At 41.4% G+C, this 23,265-nt stretch overlaps 1 protein-coding gene across 5 annotated transcripts in view; it reads left to right on the top strand.

The window, feature by feature from the left end:
* The window catches only part of SLC9A9 (solute carrier family 9 member A9), an 848,969-nt gene that overhangs the window by 605,829 nt on the left and 219,875 nt on the right, over window positions 1–23,265 (top strand). The gene's annotated exons all lie outside the window — the stretch shown is intronic.

The raw sequence follows: 23,265 nt of genomic DNA, 5'->3' as shown, positions 1-23,265 counted from the left end.
CAACCTAGACCTACGAGTTGTGCCTATCTCGACGCACAGCTCCCAGAGGTCAGTTCCACAGTATGGGTGTGGTGGTGGAGATCCTCTACTTCTCTTTCTTTATCTACCACAAAGAATCAACATACTACAATAGAGAGCACCCTGCATTTTTTCCTCTTTTTCTTCTCATTTTCAAATACAGGAAGTTTGGGTGGACAAGCAGGTCTCTGTGCATAGAGGACAAGCAGGGCTCTGTGCAGTGAGGCTCTTTGACACACCCCTAGCTCACACAGCAGGATGATTGACAGGCCAGTAGCCTGCACAGATCCCTGCTTGTCCTGCCCTCACTTCCTGTATTTGGACTCCTCATAGAGACACACAGGCAATAGCTGCATGAACAGCATGTTTTTACCCAATAATATAAATAAATAAAAAATTAAATAAATGAATATTTCAAATATACATATTATGGTATTATCTACATTATATGAAAAGTTTTTGTTAACGACAGGTACACTTTAAGAAGGATTCTGGATTGGCTTCCTTGGTTACCGTGGTTTGGATGTCTAACCATCTATGTCTCATTAGAAGGGTGTATTTCTCATATGGATTGTGTTGATCCAGGGATTTCTTTGGATTGCCATATTAGAATTAGGAAGGAATTTTTCTCCAATATGAGTCAATCTTAGAATTCCTCAGAAGAGTTATTTTTCCTTTTGTCATAAACACTTTCGTATACCAGTAAACTCATCACTGTGTGCTTTTTTAACCCTACTTGAACACAGCCCACTGCGCTAAGTACCAGGCACCATGATGTACATTTACAACATGGGTCCTATAGGGGTAAAACTTTACTTTGATACTAGAATGCTCTGTGTCTTTCTGTTTATTACACACTCACTTTCCCTAACCTTCTATAAAACTAGATGTTCTGGGTCTGATATGTACATATATAATAATAAGCATATACAGTGGGGATCAAAAGTTTGGGCACCCCAGGTAAAAATTTGTATTAATGTGCATAAAGAAGCCAAGGAAATATGGAAAAATCTCCAAAAGGCATTAGACATTCTTATAATATGTCAACAAAGGTTACATTTTATTTCCATCATTTACACTTTCAAAATAACAGAAAACAAAAAAATGGCGTCTGCAAAAGTTTGGGCACCCTGCAGAGTTAATATCTTGTACTGCCCCCTTTGGCAAGTATCACAGCTTGTAAACGCTTTTTGTAGCCAGCCAAGAGTCTTTCAATTCTTGTTTGAGATATCTTTGCCCATTCTTCCTTACAAAAGTCTTCCAGTTCTTTGAAATTTCTGTCTGTCTGTCACGCACTGCTCTTTTAAGGTCTTTCCATAGATTTTCAATTATGTTGAGGTCAGGAGATTGTGAGGCCATGGCAAAACCTTAAGTTTACGCCTCTTGATGTAATCCCCCGTGGATTTCGAGGTGTGTTTAGGACCATTATCCATTTGTAGATGCCATCCTCTCTTTAACTTCAGCTTTTTCACAGATGGCATCAAGTTAGCATCCAAAATTTGCTGTGAGATATTCCCTGTGCCACTGGCTGCAATACAACCCGAAAGCATGATTGATCCACCCCCATGCTTAACAGTTGGACAGAGGTTCTTTTCATTAAATTCTGTTCCCCTTCTTCTTCAAACGTACCTTTGCTCATTCTGGCCAAAAAGTTCAATTTTAACCTCATCGGTCCACAGAACTTGTTTCCAAAATGCATCAGGCTTGTCTATATGTTCATTTGCAAAGTTCAAATGCTGATTTTTGTGGTGAGGACGTAGAAGAGGTTTTCTTCTGATGACTCTTCCATGAAGACCATATTTGTACAAGTATCTCTTTATAGTGGAATAGTGTACCACAACTCCAGTGTCTGCCAGATCTTTCTGGTGGGATTGTGCAGTCAAACATGGGTTTTGAATTGTTTTTCTGACAATCCTGCGAGCTGTTCTGTCTGATATTTTTCTTATACTTCCAGATCTTACTTTAAAGGGGTACTCTGCCCCAGACATCTTATCCCCTATCCCTTGGATAGGGGATAAGATGTAAGATCGCCGGGGTCCCACTGCTGGGGACCCCTGGGATCGCCGCTGCGGCACCGCGCTATCATTAATGCACAGAGCGAGTTCGCTCTGTGCGTAATGACGGGCAATACAGGAGCCGGAGCATCGTTATTTCACGGCTCCGCCCCTCATGACATCATGTCCCGCCCCCTCAATACAAGTCTATGGGAGGGGGTGTGGCGGTTAGCACGCCCCCTGCCATAGACTTGCATTAAGGGGGCGGGCCGTGATGTCACAAGGGGCGGACCCATGACGTCACACTGCTCTGGCCCCTGTATCGCCCGTCATTACGCACAGAGCGAACTCGCTTTGTGCAGTAATGATAACGTGGTGCCGCAGCGGTGATCCCGGGTGTCCCCAGCAGTGGGACTCCGGCTATCTGACATCTTATCCCCTATCCGTTGGATAGGGGATAAAATGTCTAGGGGCGGAGTACCCCTTTAACTTCCACTGTTCCTCATGACTGCCATTTCTTAATTACATTCCAAACAGAGGATATTGACATCTGAAAACATTTTGCTATCTTCTTATAGCCTTCTCCAGCTTTGTGAGCGTCAACTATTTTCTGTTTCAGATTTCTAGACAACTGCTTAGAAGAACCCATGGTGCTGATTGTTGGGGCAAGGTCAGATGAGTCTGGGCATTTTAAACCTTTGAGATTGACATCACCTGGTCTTCCCAGATGATGATTGAGAACTGGCAGGTCTCAGCTTTGTAAAAGGGGCAGTGCATGCTATAAATTCTGCAGGGTGCTCAAACTTTTGCAGACGCCATTTTTTTGTTTTCTGTTATTTTGAAAGTGTAAATGGTGGAAATAAAATCTAACTTTTGTTGACATATTATAAGAATGTCTAATCTGTAATTTGTTGCCTTTTGGAGGTTTTTCCATCTTTCCTTGGCTTCTTTATGCACATTAATACAAAATTTTTACCTGGGGTGCCCAAACTTTTGATCCCCACTGTACACATTCAACCATCTACCTTTATGTAATACACATACAAGGGATTTGTAGACATAATAAACTAATGCCAAGGGTGTGCATCGAAAAAAATCATACTTTATTACACATGAAGTAGTATAAGAAAGAGATATGTCTTACACACCTCAGAAAATGTTACTAAATATGCTGTATGCGTTATTTTGATCAGTTTGCACCATTTTTACAACTCAGAAATGCATGAATCCTACAACACTACAGATAATTGTTTCGTATTTGTATACAGTATATTTATTCACAAGTTAAGTTAGAAATAAAATTACCGATTTGTGTAGGTCTTCTTTGGGTACTCCAGTTTCCTCCCACTAACTAACATACTGATGGATTAGGCTGCATTCACATAACGTTATATCCTTTAAGTTAGGAAATCTGTCAAAATAGCGAGCCGCCATGAAGCCTGAGGTGCCCAAAGCATAACTCCATTGATGCTACAATGACAGGATATTCGTTTTAAACTTCCTGGCAACTTTGTAGCCCTAGACTTCCCTGACACAGCATCAATCTGGATATGAATTTGCCGGAAGTCCCATAGACTTGCTTGGTACTTCAAGCAATGCTGCATCCTGATCACTGTAGTCTCAGGCTAGTCTCAGGCTATAAATCCTGCAATTGGAGCATTATCAGTGTTAATGGGCCCAAAAATGTTAAATTGGGTCATGAAGCTGATGTAGAGTCCGAAAAAGGGGAAGAAATGTGACGTAAATGCACCCTTACTCTGAAATTTAGATTAGGAGCCTCGATAGGACCAGAGACTGATATGAGTAATGACAAGCTCTGTACAGCACTGCGTAACATGTTGGTGTTATATAAATGAATAAAATGAAATTAAATTAGCTGTTGACTATTATTACCATTTGGCTTCAGTTTTTGTTTGGTGAACATTTTAGTGTGTTCATCAGATGGACTTAACTGTTCCATTACATCCCCATTTCCTTCTTAGGGTTGTTATATTTTTCGGATAATAACATATTTCGGTTCCTGTTGTTGCTTGTTAATTATATACATTGAATGTAATTTAGATTCCAACAATTTTATCACACGTTGAGGTATAACAGCGTTCAGAACAGGATTATGTGTTTGACAAACAAAATCTACAAGAAAATTTTAATTCTAAGGTGATAATTAAATTGTAATATGTTTACCTACAGGTAAAAGAGTCCATATGAAAAACCTGAGGAGTATTGCAAGGTTTTGTCAGGGTAGCGTAAGGCACCTTTAACTGCATAATCTCTGAACGAAATAAATGTATGTTTTATATATATATATATATATATATATATATATATAACAAAGATAATTAATTTCATAATAAAACATACTTAAACAGCTTAAATCTAGACCAGACACACCAGTCAAATTTATCACAGTCTTGAATTCTGAGTGAAAGATTTGGCACATTTTGCTTACCATGCTAGACACTTACATACTTACAATTTTCACCTGTTCACCACATTAGGAAGGTAGCATGTTCCCCACATTAGGAAGGTAGCAGTTCCCCCACATTAGGAAGGTAGCAATTTCCCCACATTAGGAAGGTAGCATGTTCCCCACATTAGGTAGCATTGTGTTCCCCACATTAGGTAGCATTGTGTTCCCCACATTAGGTAGCATTGTGTTACCCACATTAGGTAGCATTGTGTTACCCACATTATGTAGCATTGTGTTACCCACATTAGGTTGCATTGTTTCTCCCACATTAGGTTGCATTGTGTTCCCCACATTAGGCAGCATTGTGTTCCCCACATTAGGTAGCATGAGAACACACACACACACATAGATACACACAGACAGACACACACACATGCACACACACATAGACACACATGGAGGGGAGGAGGGTGGGGTAAGTGAAGGTAATGGCCTCTATTGGACGGGGCGGTATTGAAGTCTTCCAGCATTTAGTGCTGTTTGCCAGAAGCAGGGCTAAATGCCTAAAGAAGTCACCTGTCCGGCGCCCGGAACTGCATGTTCCGGGCATCGGGCAATACAAATTATACATCCCTGGTGTGGGCCGCAAAATCTCGTTCCGTGAGTTTGAGACCCCTGGCTTAAACGAATTTGAAAACAGAAAAAAGTTGCAAGTTGTATTAATGTACTATGTTAGATGCTTGGTTGGCCTGTGTATTACATGTCGAGCTGAACAATACAAGTTCAAGATGTTTGGATTCTGCAAAAGAAAACGGTGCCATGAATTCACATTGTGTTATGTCAGCATTGGAAGCGTTGAGAAGGACTGGATTTTGGTGTTATATGTCTGTGGGTCACAGCCGGTCAATTCTGAATTATGTATATAGAGAAGTTTCTTTATCTTTGTATATTGCCATGTGCCCATGATTCAGATCCTTGTGGCTTCAGCGTAAACCCTGTAACATCCATATGCATGAGTACGGCACGCTCGACGAATCTTCTTGTTTCATTACATTTGCTGGTTCCAAGTTTTCCTTCAGCATTTAGGATGGATGAGCCGGGCCTGCAGTCACATTTTTCACGCTTTTTTGGATTCCAGACACAAGGATTTTCTGAAATAAGGATATTTTCTCATTTGGTTATTAACTAGCGAAGTGGAGTTACATCAGCTGATGTCTTTCCCCCTTTACAAGTCTGTTTGGATTTAAGGAATACACAAGGGTCATAGTTAATTCCTGTAACTCTTGCAAATTACATTTAAAGTCTGGCCCTGGTCCCACTCTAAACCAGCTTGGTGGATACAGCAGAGAAGGCATATGGCCATATATTAGAAGCATCTGACATGTTTATACATTTGGCAGCCTCTGATCAAGTGATAAATTCGTCAGGGATTATATTTTGGGACAAAGGTGTCTTGCTTAAAGCGCATGGAAAATGTAGTCTGTGGTTTGGCTGTATGTTTGGAAGCTGTTAGTTGTGAACAGGTTAAACTGCATTATGTCTTTAAAGAGGGCTAGTTTATGGTAGTGTGTCCAGATTTCTATGTAAATGGTTTGAAGGATAACATTCAAAGGACCTTGGCTTGTTTATGCATCAGATCCACCTTTTCAAATCAGTCTTCCATAAACCGCACGCAAATGCTTGCAGGCAGTCTGGACCCTTCTCCATCTGTCCCATCCACATCATGGCATTCCTCACATTGGCACATACAGTACTGAACAGATTGCAGAGTGGAATGAGATTAAAGTCAGAAGTGAATGAGTGAATAACAAAATCATTTGGTAAAGATGCTGCCCGGCCATTCCAACATCAAACTCAGAGTTCTATATATTGAGTTATCTTGCTATAAATACATTATAGCATTGCCATGTTGGCATATCATGTATTACCCAGCCAACTATATAGATATGTATTGTTCAAAAGGCTCTAATTGACAGTTCATACCTATATGGTGGTATATGATACAACCACATTTGCAGATTTTAGTGACCATCTTGAGCTTAGAATTGCCATGGAATGGGAACAATGTTCACCCTATTATTCTTTTGGCCTTCGTAATGTGTAACCGAGCTCTAATCCCATAGATCAGCGCTCTTTTAGAAAGCCAACAGGGCTAGACTACTGTGCAGGGAGAGTCCCATTATTGGTCCCCAGATAGTTTATGGAGCTCATCTTTTATAGGCCGCTCTTTACTATTACTTGGGGAGATGTATCGTCGATGAATGGTGGCTTTCCAGCTGGTTAAAGTAAGGCAGTCAGCTGACAAACAAGCATTTACTTTCTTGTTATCTGATCTATTACACAGGGTGATATTTGGCTTGTAGTTGCCCCTTGTAATAGGGCCATTTACCCCCTCCCAATGCAGTGATTTTTGGCAATTGTATTTTTTTTTCTCTCTTCCGACAGCATATGGTATTAATGACCTTACATATACATATATATATATATATATATATATATATATATATATATATATATATATCTTTCTGCAAACTTATAGCTAGAACTATAAATGTTATTGGTAACTAAATAATAAATGGGAAAAGATTATTATTATTTTTTTTATGTTTCTGGTGTTGTTTTATTTTTAGTTTGAATAATATACTGCAATAGTCTTGTTAACCACAGCATCTAGAGGGTTAAACAACAAGAATGAGAGTTATCGCCAATCATGACCAGATGTCAGCTGTGATTTTCAGATGACACCCACTGCATATGGAGAAAGCTCTGCTCCTGGGCCTGTCTCCACAGTCTCTGACCCAACATCTTGACGTACATGTATGTCAGATGTTTGGAAAGAGTTAAAGCAAATTTCTGCCTTTGGACATCATTATGACTTTTTTTTTTTTTTTTTTCAATTATTTGTGGATTGATTTATAACACTTGGAGCTCCATTTTTCTGATACAGAACTAAAAATGTATAGACTTAACCCCGTAAGGAGGCAGGGTTTTTCCGTTTTTGCACTTTCGTTTTTCCTCCTTACCTAAAAATCATAACCCTTTAAATTTTGCACCTAAAATTCCATATTATGGCTTATTCCCTTTTGGCAAATTTTGGGGGCTTCTGTTTCTACACAGTGCATTTTTCAGTAAAAAGGACACATTATCTTTATACTGTAGGTCCATATGGATAAAATGATACCCTACTTATATAGGTTTGACTTTGTCTTACCTCTAGAAAAAAAATCATAACTCCATGCACGAAAATTAATATGTTTAAAATTGTCATTTTCTGACCACTATAACTTTTTTGTTTTTCCGCGTACAGGCCGGCTCATTTTTTATGCAGTGATCTGAAGTTTTTATCGATACCATTTTTGTTTTCATTTGACTTTTTGATCGCTTATTATTAATTTTTTTGTGATATAAAAAGTGACCAAAAACGCTTTTTTGGACTTTTGAATTTTTTTGCATGTACGCCATTGATTATGCGGTTTAATTAAAGATATATTTTTATAGTTCGGACATTTCCGCACGTGGCGATATCACATATGTTTACTTTTATTTTTATTACACAGTGAAAATGGGAAAAGGGAAGGGGTTAATTCATCATTAGTAACTTTTTTTTTCTTTAGGGGCTATAACATGCATTACATTGATTCCTAACACTGATCATCGGCATAGAACTACATGCGGATGATCAGTGTTATCAGGGCTTGACTTCTCCTGCCTGGATCTCAGGCATGGAGAAGTCAATCACCATTGGACGTCGAGGAAGCAGGACCCTGCCCGATCAACCCAACTGAGCTGTCGGGATGCAATTTTTTTCAACTTTAGATGCTGCGTTTAACTTTGATCACCGAGTAAAAAAAATCTTAATCCTTTCAGTACTTATGAGCTTCTGAAGTTAAGGTTGTTCTTTTCTGTCTAAGTGCTCTCTGATGACACGTGTCTCGGGAAACTCCCAGTTTAGAAGAGGTTTGCTATCCCGAGACACATGTCATCAGAGAGCACTTAGACAAAAAATAACAACTTTAACTTCAGAAGCTCATAAGTACTGAAAGGATTAAGATTTTTTAATAGAAGTAATATACAAATCTGTTTAACTTTCTGGAGCCAGTTGATATATAGAAAAAAGTTTTTTCCTGGACAACCCTTTTAATAGTGCGCGGCACAACGATCGGTGCTGCACGCTATTAGCCCAGGCTTTCATTAGCTGCTGGGACCGACCCACTATGACGCGGGGTAACGGCGCAGGGCATTTTTATTTACCGTAATGTTTAAAAAAACATGTGTATTTGTATAGGCTTTTTTATTTTTTTTTTTGTTGGGGGGGTGGACATATTTTCACTTGTTTTTTTCATTACAAGTCATGTGATTTAATGAAATCATGTGGTGCAAGGATTTCTATTGATGAATTGGGGGAAACCCTTTAAAAAAGTGCCCACATACATGCACACTTGGCGTTTTTCTGCCATTTGTTTCTACCTATAAAGGTCTATGGGATGAGAAGTTCCATAATGTGTTGGAGGAAACACCAAAGCCAGAGCATGTTGTGATTTTGAAAACTGCCACTGAGCCTAAAAATGCCATCAAAGAGTAAAAAAGAAAGTACCACGTGGGTATGGCGTTTAATATTTCCCTATTGACTGTCAGGTAAAATTTGCCTGCAGAGTTAATGGCGTTTTTTGTTGGGTCATTTTTTTTCTTTTTTTTGAGTAATGAGCAGCTCCCCCTGCTCATAATGCTTGCAGATTGGGCTGTAATTTCAGTGTGCCTATGCTTCTTATACCTAGAACTTAATAATCAAACAGGATATTGTAAGATTGTAAGAACTCTCAAGTAGAGGTTGCAGGAAACCAGTATCTTTTTAAAGGGGTACTCTGGTGGTTAGACATCTTATCCCCGATCCGCCGCTGGGGACCCCCGTGATCTCTCACGCCGCATCCCTTTAAAATCTGTCCCCGGAGCGTGTTTGCTCCGGGTCTGATTACTGTCGATCACGGGGCCGGAGCGTTGTGACGTCAAGGCTCCGCCCCGTGTGACATTGCGCCCCACCCCCCCTCAATGCAAGCCTATGGGAGGGGGCGTGACAGCTGTCACGCCCCCTCCCATAGGCTTGCATTGAGGGGGCCAGGACTAGCACTGCTCTGTGCTCACTCCTGTCATATCAGACTGCAGCACATAAAAACAGAGAGGAGGGAGTTACAGAGCAGCCTGTATTGATTGAATGAAGAGACCTAGCACAGCACAGCAGACTCAGGGGAGAAGTGAATGCACGGTGAGTGAGGGCAAGCTCATTGGGTTCAAGTACGGTGACTGTGGAGGCCAGGTCATCTGGCGGAGCACCCCATCACTCTCCTTCTTGGTCAAATAACCCTTACACAGCCTGGAGGTGTGTTTGGGGTCATTGTACTGTTGAAAAAATAAATGATGGTCCAACTAAACGCAAACCGGATGGAATAGCATGCCGCTGCAAGATGCTGTAGTAGCCATGCTGGTTCAGTATGCCTTCAATTTTGAATAAATCCCCAACAGTGTCACCAGCAAAGCACCCCCACACCATCACACCTCCTCCTCCACACCAGCACACCTGTGAAGTGAAAACCATTTCAGGTGACTACCTCTTGAAGCTCATCAAGAGAATGCCAAGAGTGTGCAAAGCAGTAATCAAAGCAAAAGGTGGCTACTTTAAAGAACCTAGAATATGATATATTTTCAGTTGTTTCACACTTTTTTGTTATGTCTATAATTCCACATGTGTTAATTCATAGTTTTGATGCCTTCAATGTGAATCTACAATTTTCATAGTCATGAAAATAAAGAAATCTCTGAATGAGAAGGTGTGTCCAAACTTTTGGTCTGTACTGTATATAAGCATGTATGTGATATGACCCGTACACTTAAAGTTTCTCTTGAGGTTTCACCTATGTGACGCTATAGCTATGCTGTAGGCCCAATTCAGGAATATATTTTAGTTTACAAAATGCTCAATAAAAACATCTAATAGCTTGAATAGGTTGTACCCTGTAAAAACTCTCCATTTTATAATGTTATTTTTAGAATATGTCAGAACATAATCATAAGGGAGTTCAATATTTGATAATCATAAGGGAGTTCAATATTTGTGATCTATGCCAATATGTATTTCAGCCTATGTAAAGCCATTTTTGCACATGTCCGCTTTGTGCCACTGGTATCAGTGAATACTTCTCTATACCAGCGTACTACCAAGCATTTCTTCCATATATGAGACTTGTGTCATCTCCATCACCCCCAATCTTTATTAATTGTGCAATACTTGCAGTGTCTTCCCGGATAAATACTGGTACAGTACATACGCCTCCAGCTGCTGCCGCTGTGGGCCGATGGAACAGCCGCATGGTATCATTTGTGGAATCGCTTCATGTTCTGCTGTCATAAGTCTCAGCCGGATTAAAGATTTTTTTTTTCAAGATTAAATTGCTTCAAACAGAAGATACAGTCAGTCGTGAGTCATATAAAAACAGAGCTGACATTATTGTTTTTGTATTGCCGCCAGCCTGTTGTTTACCCCTGCGGTATCGGTGGTATAGAAGTTCTAGCAGATGTAGCAGAGCTGTGTTTGTGTGACAGAAGAATTACATTCCTTACATACTGAAGTATTCATATCAACCTCATACAAACAGTGTAGGCTATTATTCTTGTCCTTGACTTGTGATACTTGTGATGTACAGGGGGAGATTTATCATTGCTTTTAGAGCATTTTTTTTGTCTGTTTTGGCGCAGTTCAGGCGCAAGCAGCATATTTTGAGACTTTTATGCGCCTTTTGATATAGACAGTTTCACTCTTTTTGCCTACCCGTAGAACTTTTTCTTTTTGACCATGCAGTGGTCACGTATTTATCATTTGCAACTTTTGTCAAAAGTCGCTATTTTGTGCGCAAAGGTACTTTTTTAGGCGCAAAGCTACACCACCTACCAGTAGGCATGAGAATCACTTCTACCTTCTGCAATTCAACCTTTAACCTCTTGTGGACGACAGTGTCCAACTCCCCTTCTATGACACGTGTTCAGGAGCTGAGCGTGGGTCATAACTGAGTGGTCCAGGTGGCTATCTGCCACCAGGACCCATCTCTAATGCCTGACATCACCGATCACGGTGATGCCCGGCTTTAACCCCTTAGACACCGCAATCAAATTTTATTGTATCATCTAAAATGCAAGTAAAAATGTCCCGGCAGCTCTGTGAAAGTAAGTAAAAACACCTAACCTGCCAAATTCAGGACCCGGGAAAGTGTCTCCCTCCCTCACAAGCGTCTAGAAAAAGTGTATGTGGTAGAGCTTTTCCCACCACAGCAGAGCTGCGCAAAATTCATCATCCTGCTGCACCTTCTTGATAAATAAGATGCCCGCTAGTCAAACCCACCACCCAAATAAACGTGGGAAAATAGCTCTACCGTAGACATTCTTTGATAAATATGGGCCACTATATTTCCGAAATCTATAACTATAACCCGAGTCTAAGTGTCGGTAGATGATTTGCCCGTGTGATTTTCCCAGGTCATGTCTTCGTGTTACCCAGAATATTCTGAACCAACTTTCCCTTGTATTTGTGTGCGTTGACTAAAATCGGATCAGATGTCAGACCTAATACATTGTTAATCAGATTTCCTCCTGGCCTCCATGTTTAACCAGAATGTGCTCCATCACACTTACCTCCCAATGACTTTGTTCTCTGACAACTTTCCGCTCCATTGGTTCGGCTGGGTGCTGAATTAGCAGCTCTGTCAAGTTAACTTATTCCATTTTGGTGTTCCCCTGGATGGCAGCATTTTTCTGCGCAAGATTCCAAGACATAATTCTTGCCCTGTGTCTATTAGTGTATTAGTGTCTGGTCACCAGATACTGCATGTTCTGTCACTGAACTATCATATTTTACTATGGTCTATGGCTTTCTAGGCTACTCCAGCTTTACACTACACCAGTCTTTCCCAAACCAGTGTCCCTCCAGCTGTTACAAAACTACAACTCCCAGCATGCCCGGACAGCCAAAGGCTGTCCGGGCATGCTGAGAATTGTAGCTTTGCAGCAGTTGGAGGCACCCTGAATGCGAAATGCAGCACTACTGTGAAAGATGACTTAAAAATAGTCACTAAACAAAGACCCCTTCCCTCAGCCCTATACCCAAGGTGATATAAATTTAAATAGAAAAATAAACAAAGAGGTACTGGTGCTCAAGGCCTCCGCAGAATATATGTCAACAAACCAAAAATATGTTTAAAAAAATATCTATCTATCTATCTATCTATCTATCTATATATATATATATATATATATATATACACAAACAGGAGAATACAGCAGCACACTGCTAGCACAAAGATATAGATAAAACATGGAATGCTATATTGCTACAATGAATGAATGAATGAAGGAAAAATTTAGATGCTTTGCTCACCATTTGGCCAAATAGTTTGGACCATCCCACTGCGATAAGTTGACCTCATTGGGACGGACCCTACACTGTGAATGTGCCTCTGTGCAATCAGTTACCAGGCTTGCAAGGTCTGGAACATCCAGCACCTTATAAGATGGGTAGGGTGCAAAAACCAACATGGAGGTAGCCACTCCCCCATATGTATAACACAAAAAAGGATAAGTTGGCCAGCACATACTGATACCAAACTATTACATGGACCCCGCATACAGGTTTTATCTGTATCTTTGTGCTAGCAGTGTGCTGCTGTATTCTCCTGTTTGTGTATATTTAGCCTAGAAGCATGCACCTGTATGCCAGGTCCATGCAATAGTTTGGTATCAGTATGTGCTGCCAACTTATCCTTTTTTTATTTTTAATCTATATATATGTATATATATATATATATATATATATATATATATATATATATATATATATATAATATTTATTTTTCTAACCTCTCTAGTATATTGACATATATGCCATGGAAACCGCACCTATTTTTTATGTGTGTGTATATATATAATATAAATGGCCTTCTGAAGCTCCATTACACCAGGAGTGGTGGCCTCGCCCTGAGGTAAATACTCATCCCCTTTAGCTGCTCTCTTACCCCAGCCAAGCCAGATCACCCTGCTCTGTACTGACGAGTGGCAAAAACCACGAAACAGCTGTCTGCAGATGGGTAGAGACTTCCCTTTTGGGGAGTAGTCTGGCTTGGCATAAAATCCCGATCAGCTTTTTATATTCCTTAACAGGAGGTAAGCTGATACCAGGGAACATTACCTGAAAATGAGCTGCTTTGCATATTCCCCTACCCAGAATGCCCGCGGAGTGCTAAATGGCCTTCTGAAGCTCCGTTACACCAGGAGTGGTGGCCTCGCCCTGAGGTAAATACTCATCCTCTTTAGTTTATATATATATATATATATAAGGAAAGGGTGCATTTCCCACACTGATCCTGCAGAAATCTCCACCTGTGGACTAATCAATGAGGCAGCAGAAAGGGGAAAGGTCCTTAAAAGCAAGAGAAACAGAATAATCTGGGCTCTCCCCTAGACAGAAGTGGCTGTTAGAGTGCCCGCCTGGCGGGCACAGCAAGGGCTGCTGAGGACACAAGTGTGGACTCCCGGAGTGAGAGATGCGGCTCCTGTAACATATAGCAGGTGGCTGTACGAATGGGACTTTATGTTCAAATGTGAACTGTGTCTTATAAGACTGCAGGACTTATTGTGTTTAAACTGGCAGGGAAAAGCCCAACAGTTATTAGTCAGGGCATGCTACATGTGTAGTGAGTGGCTAGACGGCCTAGGAGTTATTTTTATGTTTTGTTTATTTTGCTTATCCTGCACCCCGCTTAATAAACCTGGCGAGGAGCCAGAATTGCAGAAAGCATTCGCTGTTTGCCGGTTTATTGTGGAAAAACGTGTCCTTTGGCAATGGCAAAGGATGATCCCAGAGTGAAACCCTTTACAATATAAATATATATATATATATATATATATATATATATATATACACAATTTAATTAACAGTGTTTTAACTGTTTTTATATACCTTTCTGAATTATTTACAGATATTGCATGAAGACCCAGAGACGCACTACTTTTGAAGTTGCCATGGATAAAACATGGGAAGACTATGTAATATGGTTTAATTATACACAATGTAAAGAGGTTTCTCATTTTCTCAAGTGGAGGATGGATAGGAAATGCCATCACTTTATGATCAGTGGGAGATTCAACCTCTGACACTCTTACAGATCCACAGAATAAAGGGGACACAATTCTATAGCGTATTTCTTCATCCCCTTCATTGTCATTCTCCCTACACATCAGCGCCCTGGCCACCCACTGAGAGGCAAATTGCAGCACAGCCTCATTCAAGTGAATGGTGACGGTTGCAAAATCAAGATGCTATGCATGGTGTAGCCTAGGGAAGCTAGTAAACCTTCTGAACTAGCTCAGTGAGATGGCACAATGAACAAAAACATATCAGCTTGAGCTCAGCTTTTGTTGTCCCGTACAGGTACGCATGTGGCTCAGATAAATCTAAGTGAAAAGTATATTTTATGTTCTATTGTTGTTGGGAATTGTTGTCAGTATTATAAGTCGTATGACTGGAGAGAAAGGACCTGACAAAGAGGTGTGTTGTTTACTCGAAATGCGTTGTTTGTTTGTGGTTCAGGTTCCCCTTTAACTGTACCTGTCATATCACAGAATAAAAATGATGCTTCTTTGTTAATTATGTTACTGGATTACTAAGTAATACAGATGCTTTACATGTGCAGTTTATGTGTCTAGATTCTCTGACTCTCAAAGCCCTCCCTTCTGCTGCTCACTCATTCTGACATTCACTGCTCAGGAAGGGATGTGTCCAAGGTAAGCACTGAGCCCGCCCTCACTCACCATGCATTCACTTCCTCCCTGAGTCTGCCGTGTTCCTTTCTGTTTTCATGCTGCAGTCTGTCAGTGTGAGCACATAAGAGTGCTAGTCCCACCCTTACTTCTTGGACTTTGTCCTAGCCTGTGCTTCATCTGGGACAAATAAAATGCTGAAGCTGGTCAGGTCCATGTTCTTGATAGTATTGGGACCCCTAGTGGTCTTTTCTATGAAAAGGAGATAAAATTTTTTATGAAGCATAAAAGTTGATGTTTTGCCAAAATGTCCAATGTATAAAAAGTTTTTGAATCTGACAGTGTCTATTAAAAGGGTATGATGCCATGTTGCAATACCACTCACAACCAGTGGACATGTGTGGCACTGGTTTAGAAGAAAAGGGACATGTTTTCCTAATCCTGGACAACCTTTTTAAGGAAAATCTTCAGTCTTTTTAAAATTGTACATGTATATATTTGGTATTGGATCCAAGTGATTATTGGAATAAAAATGTAAATGTATCATGCCGTATTATTAGTGTTGGTCAGGTGATGTACAATTCAATATTCACATATTAACCTAAGAGAAGCTTAGCTGTCACATGTCTGAATGCATTTGCCAAATGATACCTAAGTACCTTCCTGATGTGGGGTATTAATGTGTCATGAAGCCGCCAAAAGCTTTTGTTATCGCGAACAGCTGATTCTCTATTCTTACTCAATGAGAAGGTCTGAACAGGGGTTTCCCCCTCTGTGAGGTTTATATGCTCTTAGGGTACGTTCATAAGAGCGGATCCACAGCTTATTTTACGCTGCAGATCTGCCTCTGAAGGACCGCTGCATGGTGCCTTTAGATGTGCCTGCTCAGATTGGCAATACACTGCTACGAGCAGATACTGAAGCAATGTGCGAGTTGCCGCGCATGCGCAGTATACTCGCACACATTGTGGCCGCTCCTCCTGCTCCATGAGCTTGGCTGTGAGTTGCCACGATGTGCCAGTATACTGCGCATGCGCCCGGTCACTCGCAAATCCCAGTGTGTCTGCTCATAGCGGCATGTGGCCGCTCCAAGCAGGCACATCTAAAGTCACCATGTAGAGGTCCTTCGGTGGTGGATCTGCAGCGTAAAATACGCTGTGGATCCGCTCATCTGAACGTACCCTTATACAGTGTTTCCCCAAAATGATGCCTGTCCAGCTGCAGCAAAAAATTGATGCTCATCAGGCTTCAAAAGCCAAAGACATGATGGGGAACATTGCTCCAATAGGTAATGTGCACACCTATTCCATAGATATGCTTTACATTACACTAATTTTATTTTTCCTTAATCTATACAATTCTTAGTAAAATAGCCGAAGAGAAATCAGTCTGTGCATTTACCCGTCATTTTTCCTAGATTTATCCAGAAAAACTGTTAATTTCTTTCAAAAACAGCCCCACACCTGTTCTCAGGTTGAGTGTGGTATTACAACTTGGCTCCATTTACTTCAATGGATCTGAGCTGCAATACCACACACAACCTGAGGACAAAAGATAATTTTTTTTTTTTGTATTCTTGTTGGTGTTTTTTTTTTCTTTTTAAAGAAATTAGCTCTGTTTTTCTAATCCTGGAAAACCCTCTTAATTTTACCTGTTTTCATTGGAGATAAGCTAATAAACAACAGTAAAAGCGTAATTTTATTGAGCTATCAGTAGAAAGTAGATTTGGTGGTAACAAGAATTCCTATGGGCCAGTGACCGGCTGTTGTAACCCAGTGATCAGGTGCGTGAACCTGTACCTTGGCTTATGTAGCGATTTAGTTGGCTTGAGAGCCGCGTTCTTTTAATAAAGGCGACATTGCAAAAGTCAGCAGGACTGACCGCTGGACCATGAAAACTGTGGGGCAGCAGGATTTATCTTGAGAAGCAGATAGCTTGAAGCAGGAGATATGGCTGTCACTGACATGGCTGATGGCTTTCTGCTGAAGTGTATTTTTTATTTTTTTTGCTAAGGACACATCCAGGAAAAGTCAGGAATCCTTTTCTTCATTATCCTAAAGCAATCTCTTGAAACAAGTTACCAGAGGTTTATGCAATAAATTAAATTGGATTTTCACCTCCTTCCAGTCTGCGTTCAACCTCTTCAGTAAATAAATGATTGAGATTGTAATTGTTCTGCTTTCTTGCAGTGTAGTAACAAACTCAACAATGTATTTTGGGAAGAAAATTGTTTCATGGTTTTATCATGCAGCAACTCAAACATTCATTTTATAATATGTCTGTATATTAATTATTCAATGTGGAATCAAAAGGATACTACAGCATCATATTTATATATATATATATATATATATATATATATATATATATATATATATACATACTTACCTACCTTTGTCCCCCTCAGCTTCCATTCAAATAACTCCTAGTCTTCCTCCTTGGTCACAGCTCATTGCTAAGAGTCATCTCAGCCAGACCTGCCAAAGCCAGTCGTCAAAGCCAGACCTGACCCCCCCCCCCCCCCCCCCCCAGCCAGTCACTGGCTGCAGAGGTATCCCACCTCTATCAGTGATTGGATGACGGGGCAGGTCCTGGCTTTTCTCTGAAGTAGCAACAAGCTGTGACAAGAGGGGAACCGACAGTTGCTGGAACAGGAGCTGTGGGAAGCTGGGATAGGTTATAATTTTTAGTGATCCCTCAACGTAATAGAACAACAATTGTAATGTAGTAATTAGGGATGAGCGAATTGAATCTGACAAATCCGAATTTTTTTTACAAATTTCAGGCAAAATTAATTTAGCAACAAATTCGAATATCGCCGCAATTCAATCGCGCGAATCGTTTCATTAAACTCCACTTAGTGCGGTCCAGGCTTCAGGGCATCTAAAATGGCGGGTCCACATGTGAGGACATGGGGCAAGGAATCCTGGGAAGGCGGGAACAAGGGTAGGCGGGATGACACTGAATCACATGCAGCATGCAGCGTATCACCAGCCAGTGACCCCTGGGATGTCACAGCCCTATATAATCGGCAGCCATCTTGCGGCCAGTCAAATCAGTGTTCTATTGCAGAGAGAGGGACAGACAGCAGTGTGTGTTGCAAAGAAAAACATTTTTACAGCAGCGATTCACATCCCAGTCACATCAGCGTTCTATTGCAGAGATGGACAGTGAGCAGTGTGTATTGCACAGAAAAGATTTTTTACAGCAGCGATTCACCTCAAGCCCAAATCCAGCCTAGAAGCACTGATAGGGAAGGGAGTAAGATTGAGAGTGCAATTTTGGGTGTAGTACACAGCGACTGTGTGCTGCAGCACTGGTGTGTACAACAACTGAAAAGCTAATAGTAGCCAGCCAGTTAGGGTGATTCTCAATAGAAATGGAGAAAAAAAAGGTATGTCCGGCACCGCTAGTCCCAAGGCAAAGGACAATGAACAGGATACAAGGCAATTCCTATATGTCTCTGTTAGCGCTAAGCAGTGTCTCCTGGAGTAGTGCAGTATTCAATGAACTGGAACAGCAATGGCATGTATCAGAGACAAGCAGTAAGGAAAACGCACTCACCCAGTTCTTGCTGAGACCAATGAAGTAGCTTTATTCAAGTGCTGTGCTGGTTACAGAGACAAGGTGAACAGGGAGCTGTGGATGGTAACAGGCAGGGGGCGTGCAGGGGGGCGGCAACTAGTTTTGCGCACGTGGGCGCTTCCTCTGGCTCGCACTCGTCTCAGATACAAGCCAGTTAGGGTGAGCAGAGCACTAAAAGCATATTAAAGGGGTTATCCAGCATAAGGTGATTTTAGTACGTACCTGGCAGACAGTAATGGACATGCTTAGGAAGGATCTGCGCTTGTCTTGGGTTAAACCTGTGGTCTTCAATCAGGGTGTCTACAGCTGTTGCATTAGTTGCAGATTGATCCCTCCACCCATTGAAGCAGATAGGCTCCCTGTCATGAGCTGACTAGTGAGTCAGGTCTCGACTGCATTGCAAGCTGGGAAAAATCTGAGACAGCGGTCATTTTGTATGCTGTTAAAAATAAATATTGGGGTGAAAATCACATAAGAATTGTGAGAAAACCGTCACACACAGGTACAGACACTATATTATGAACTACACTAACTATACAGCCCCTGTAGCATAGTCAAATAAAATAAATACCCGAAATACCCCTTTAAGTGTAACCTGTGCGTACATTTAACCCCTTAAGGACACATGACGTACTGGAACGTCATGTGTCCGCTCCCGATCTATAACGGGGGGCCATGGCTAATAGCGCGCGGCATTGATCGCGGTGCCGCGTGCTATTAACCCTTTAGATGTTTTTTTTTTTTTTTTCAATTTTGTCTCACAATGATTTTTTTTCCGTTTCGCCGTAGATTTTTGGGCACAATGACTGACGTCATTACAAAGTAGAATTGGTGGCGCAAAAAATAAGCCATAATATGGATTTTTAGGTGCAATATTGAAAGAGTTATGATTTTTTAAAGGCAAGGAGGAAAAAACGAAAATGCAAAAACGGAAAACCCCTCGGTCCTTAAGGGGTTAAGTGGTGTACTATTTTGTTCCTGTTAAGGTCTTAACTCCTTATCGACTCAGGACGTAAATGTATGTCCTGGTGAGGTGGTACTTAACACACCAGGAAGTACATTTACGTCCTAAGCATAACCGCGAGCATCGGATCGATGCCCGGATCATGCGCGGCGATCCCGCGGACATTAAACCTTCAGATGCTGTGATCAATACAGATCACGGCATCTGCAGCATCACGGTCATTAAAATGGATTATCGGATCGCCCGCAGCGCTGCCGAGGCGATCCGTTCATCCAGCATGGCAGACGGAGGTCCCCTCACCTGGCTCCGCTACCTTCCCGGTGTCTTCTGCTCTGATCTGCCTTCCCGCAGACCAGAGAAGAAGATGACCGATAACCCTGATCAGTGCTATGTCCTATGGGGACTATTAAAGTGTAAAAATAAAAGTAAAAAATTTAAAAAAATTAAGTAAAAAAAAATGTGAAAAACACCCTCCCCCAATAAAAACGTAAATTGTCCCATTTTCCCTATTTCACCCCCAAAAAGTATTTTATATACATATTTGGTATCGCCGCGTGCATAAATATCTGAACTATTAAAATAAAATGTTAATGATACAATACGGTGAACAGTGTGAACGTAAAAAAAAAAAGTCCAAAATAGCTGCTTTTTTATATTCTTAGGATAAAATATATGTACTCATTTTTTTTTTAAATCAAACAAAGGGAAAGGTGTGCAAAAAACATCATGTGCCACCTACACCACCAAGTATTGATGTGATGCGAAGACCTCTAAAAGGTGGAAGAGAACAACGTATGGTCCATTGTAACCGGTGGGGGTAAAAACTTCCCCTGTAAGGCCCTACTCTCTCATTATTAATTCCTTCTTGGCAAGTGTTACTCGCCCTAAAAAGGGGGCCACCCTTTTTAGGGCGAGTAACACTTGCCAAGAAGGAAATCAATAGAGCGAGAGTAGGGCCTTACAGGGGAAGTTTTTACCCCCACCTGCTACAATGGACAACCCGTTGTTCCCTTCCACTTTTTGGAGGAAAGTGTTACTCTTCTTAAAAAGGGCAGCCCCACACAGGAACCAATCCCTATTTCCACTTAAAACTCCACTTCCACATTTTCGAGGCCTTTGCATCACATCAATACTTAGTGGTGTATGTGGCACATGGTGTTTTTTGCACACCTTTCCTTATGTTTGATTTAAAAAAAAAAATAATTGCGTCCATATATTTTATCCTAAGCATATTATTAAAAGTTATGTTTTATGTAATGCATATCCTCAATACTTATTTGTGCACACTAACACTTTTACAAAAGAGACAGTTTTTTTCTGCCTACCTGCCTCAGCTACTCTTCTGATCCTGACCACCGCCTGATGCCGCACATCTGATGCCAAGTTCTTCTTTTTTTCACCCATCTTTGTCACCAGGTACTGGTTTTGTCACCCACCACACCACTCTGTCACCGGGTGACTTTCAGGACTCCTGATGCTGATGCCACCTCCAGGCTGTCTCATTCTTCCACCATATGTTCTCCTCATGCTGCTGCCACCTCCAAGCTGTGTCATTCAGCCACTATATGTTCTCCTCATGCTTCCACCGTGCGGTTGATCCTTGCAGAATGACGGGATAAAGTAGATTTGATCTGGGCCTTCCCTTAGAGCTTTCAACACACAACTCACCTTTACTCAGAAACAATAGGAGATGAACTGCCTTGGCAGGCAGGGTCATATGGGGCTTACACTGCTCCTTTCTTAAAGGTACCATAACACTTTTAAATAACACATAGGAACAACATAACAAAATAATAAAAAATATATATTAACTCTTGGGAAAGTGCTGAAACATAATTAATACAGCAATAAGCCTTTTAGTGGGCCAAACACCTCTGGTGCAGATCTGCCCAAGGCAGTCCGAAGCCACAGTACAGCCTTTAGTGCTGGGACACCACAACTATATCATTCACCACGGCCATAGCATGAATCCATGAACAGAATCCTACAAACTATAGTGAAGACTGACAGGTGTCTTGGAGGGGCATGTGTAGAGAATATGTACATATGGAGCTCCTGTTTTTCCATACTGTGGAGCCCTAGGAACCCCTTGTGTCTCCTTATAGTGGCACAGTATAGCACTGTTTAATGTAAATCAGTGGTCTCCTAACTTTGGGCCTCCATCCAAGCATACTGGAAGTTGTAGTTTTGCAGCATACGGAAGTCCACAGTTTGGAGATCACTGATCGTGATGTCCCTTCCCACATGCAAAGCTTCTAGAGGAGAACAACTTTATAATATTGCATTCAATGAAACATGCCACATTTACATTGTTTCCATCAGATTCATTATCATCTTTTGTATAGGAAATCAAAGGTATATGGAAGTGCATTATACTAGAAGGTTGTACAAAGCTACAATATAGCCATGTGCTAAGGTGTAAACAGAATTTATTAGACCTTACAGCAAAATGAGATGGGGCCCCCATCATCTAGTGACAAGAAAGTGACATGAATAATAATTCAAAGTATCAGAGAACCCAAATACTATAGTACCAACAACTCACGCCAACTTGTTGAGAAGCAGCTATGTTCTTGCCCCATAGTGTACCCTCAGCCTCAGGGCCCCATCACAGCTGCTATGGTTATGCACCCATGGCTTAGGTGCATCAGAGCTTATATAAGTAATGTAAATTAAAATGTAAAGTAATGGTGAAGATACAGGAAAAGAAAGGTATATAAAGAAACGAAGCAGATTATTTATCATTGAGTATCTGCTGAGAAGTAAATGTCAATGGCTGTTATCAAAATTCACATAGCATTTGTTACCCATGAAAAAAAAAAAAACATTTAATGTATATCCTCGAGTATAAGCCGACCCGAATATAAGCCGAGGCCCCTAATTTCACCCCAAAAACCCAGGAAAAGTTATTGACTCGACTATAAGCCTGGGGGGGGAATACATCATCCCCTCCCTGTCATCATCCAGACCCCAGTCATTAACACCTCCGTCATCATCACCCTGTCATCACCCCCCTTCATCATCCCCCCTTCATCATCCCCCCTTCATCATCACCCTGTCATCATCATCCCCCTTCATCATCACCCCCCCTTCATCATCCCCCCTTCATCATCATCCCCCCTTCATCATCACCCTGTCATCATCCGCCCTGTCATCATCCCCCCCCTTCATCATCACCGCCTGTCAATCCCTTCATCAGTGGTCTTCAACCTGCAGACCTCCAGATGTTGCAAAACTACAACTCCCAGCATGGCCGAACAGCCATCGGTAGTTTTGAAACATCTGGAGGTCCACAGGTTGAAGACCACTGTGGCCTTCGTCATCATCCAGACCCCCCTTCAGTTTTCTACTCACCTCCCCTTGATGGGAAGGAAGGGTGAGCTGGTCCGGGCCATCTATGCTGCACAGACCGTCCGGTGGGGAGGGTTAGTTGTTCCAGGCTGTCCATCTTCACTGGGAGTCCCTCTTCTCCGCTCCAGGCCGGCCCTGGACTAGTG

The sequence above is a fragment of the Hyla sarda genome, chromosome 3, assembly GCF_029499605.1.
Source record: "Hyla sarda isolate aHylSar1 chromosome 3, aHylSar1.hap1, whole genome shotgun sequence".
NCBI classification, from domain to species: Eukaryota; Metazoa; Chordata; class Amphibia; order Anura; family Hylidae; genus Hyla; species Hyla sarda.
Note: the sequence above shows the minus strand (reverse complement) of the source record. Positions and strands in the feature narration are given on the sequence as shown.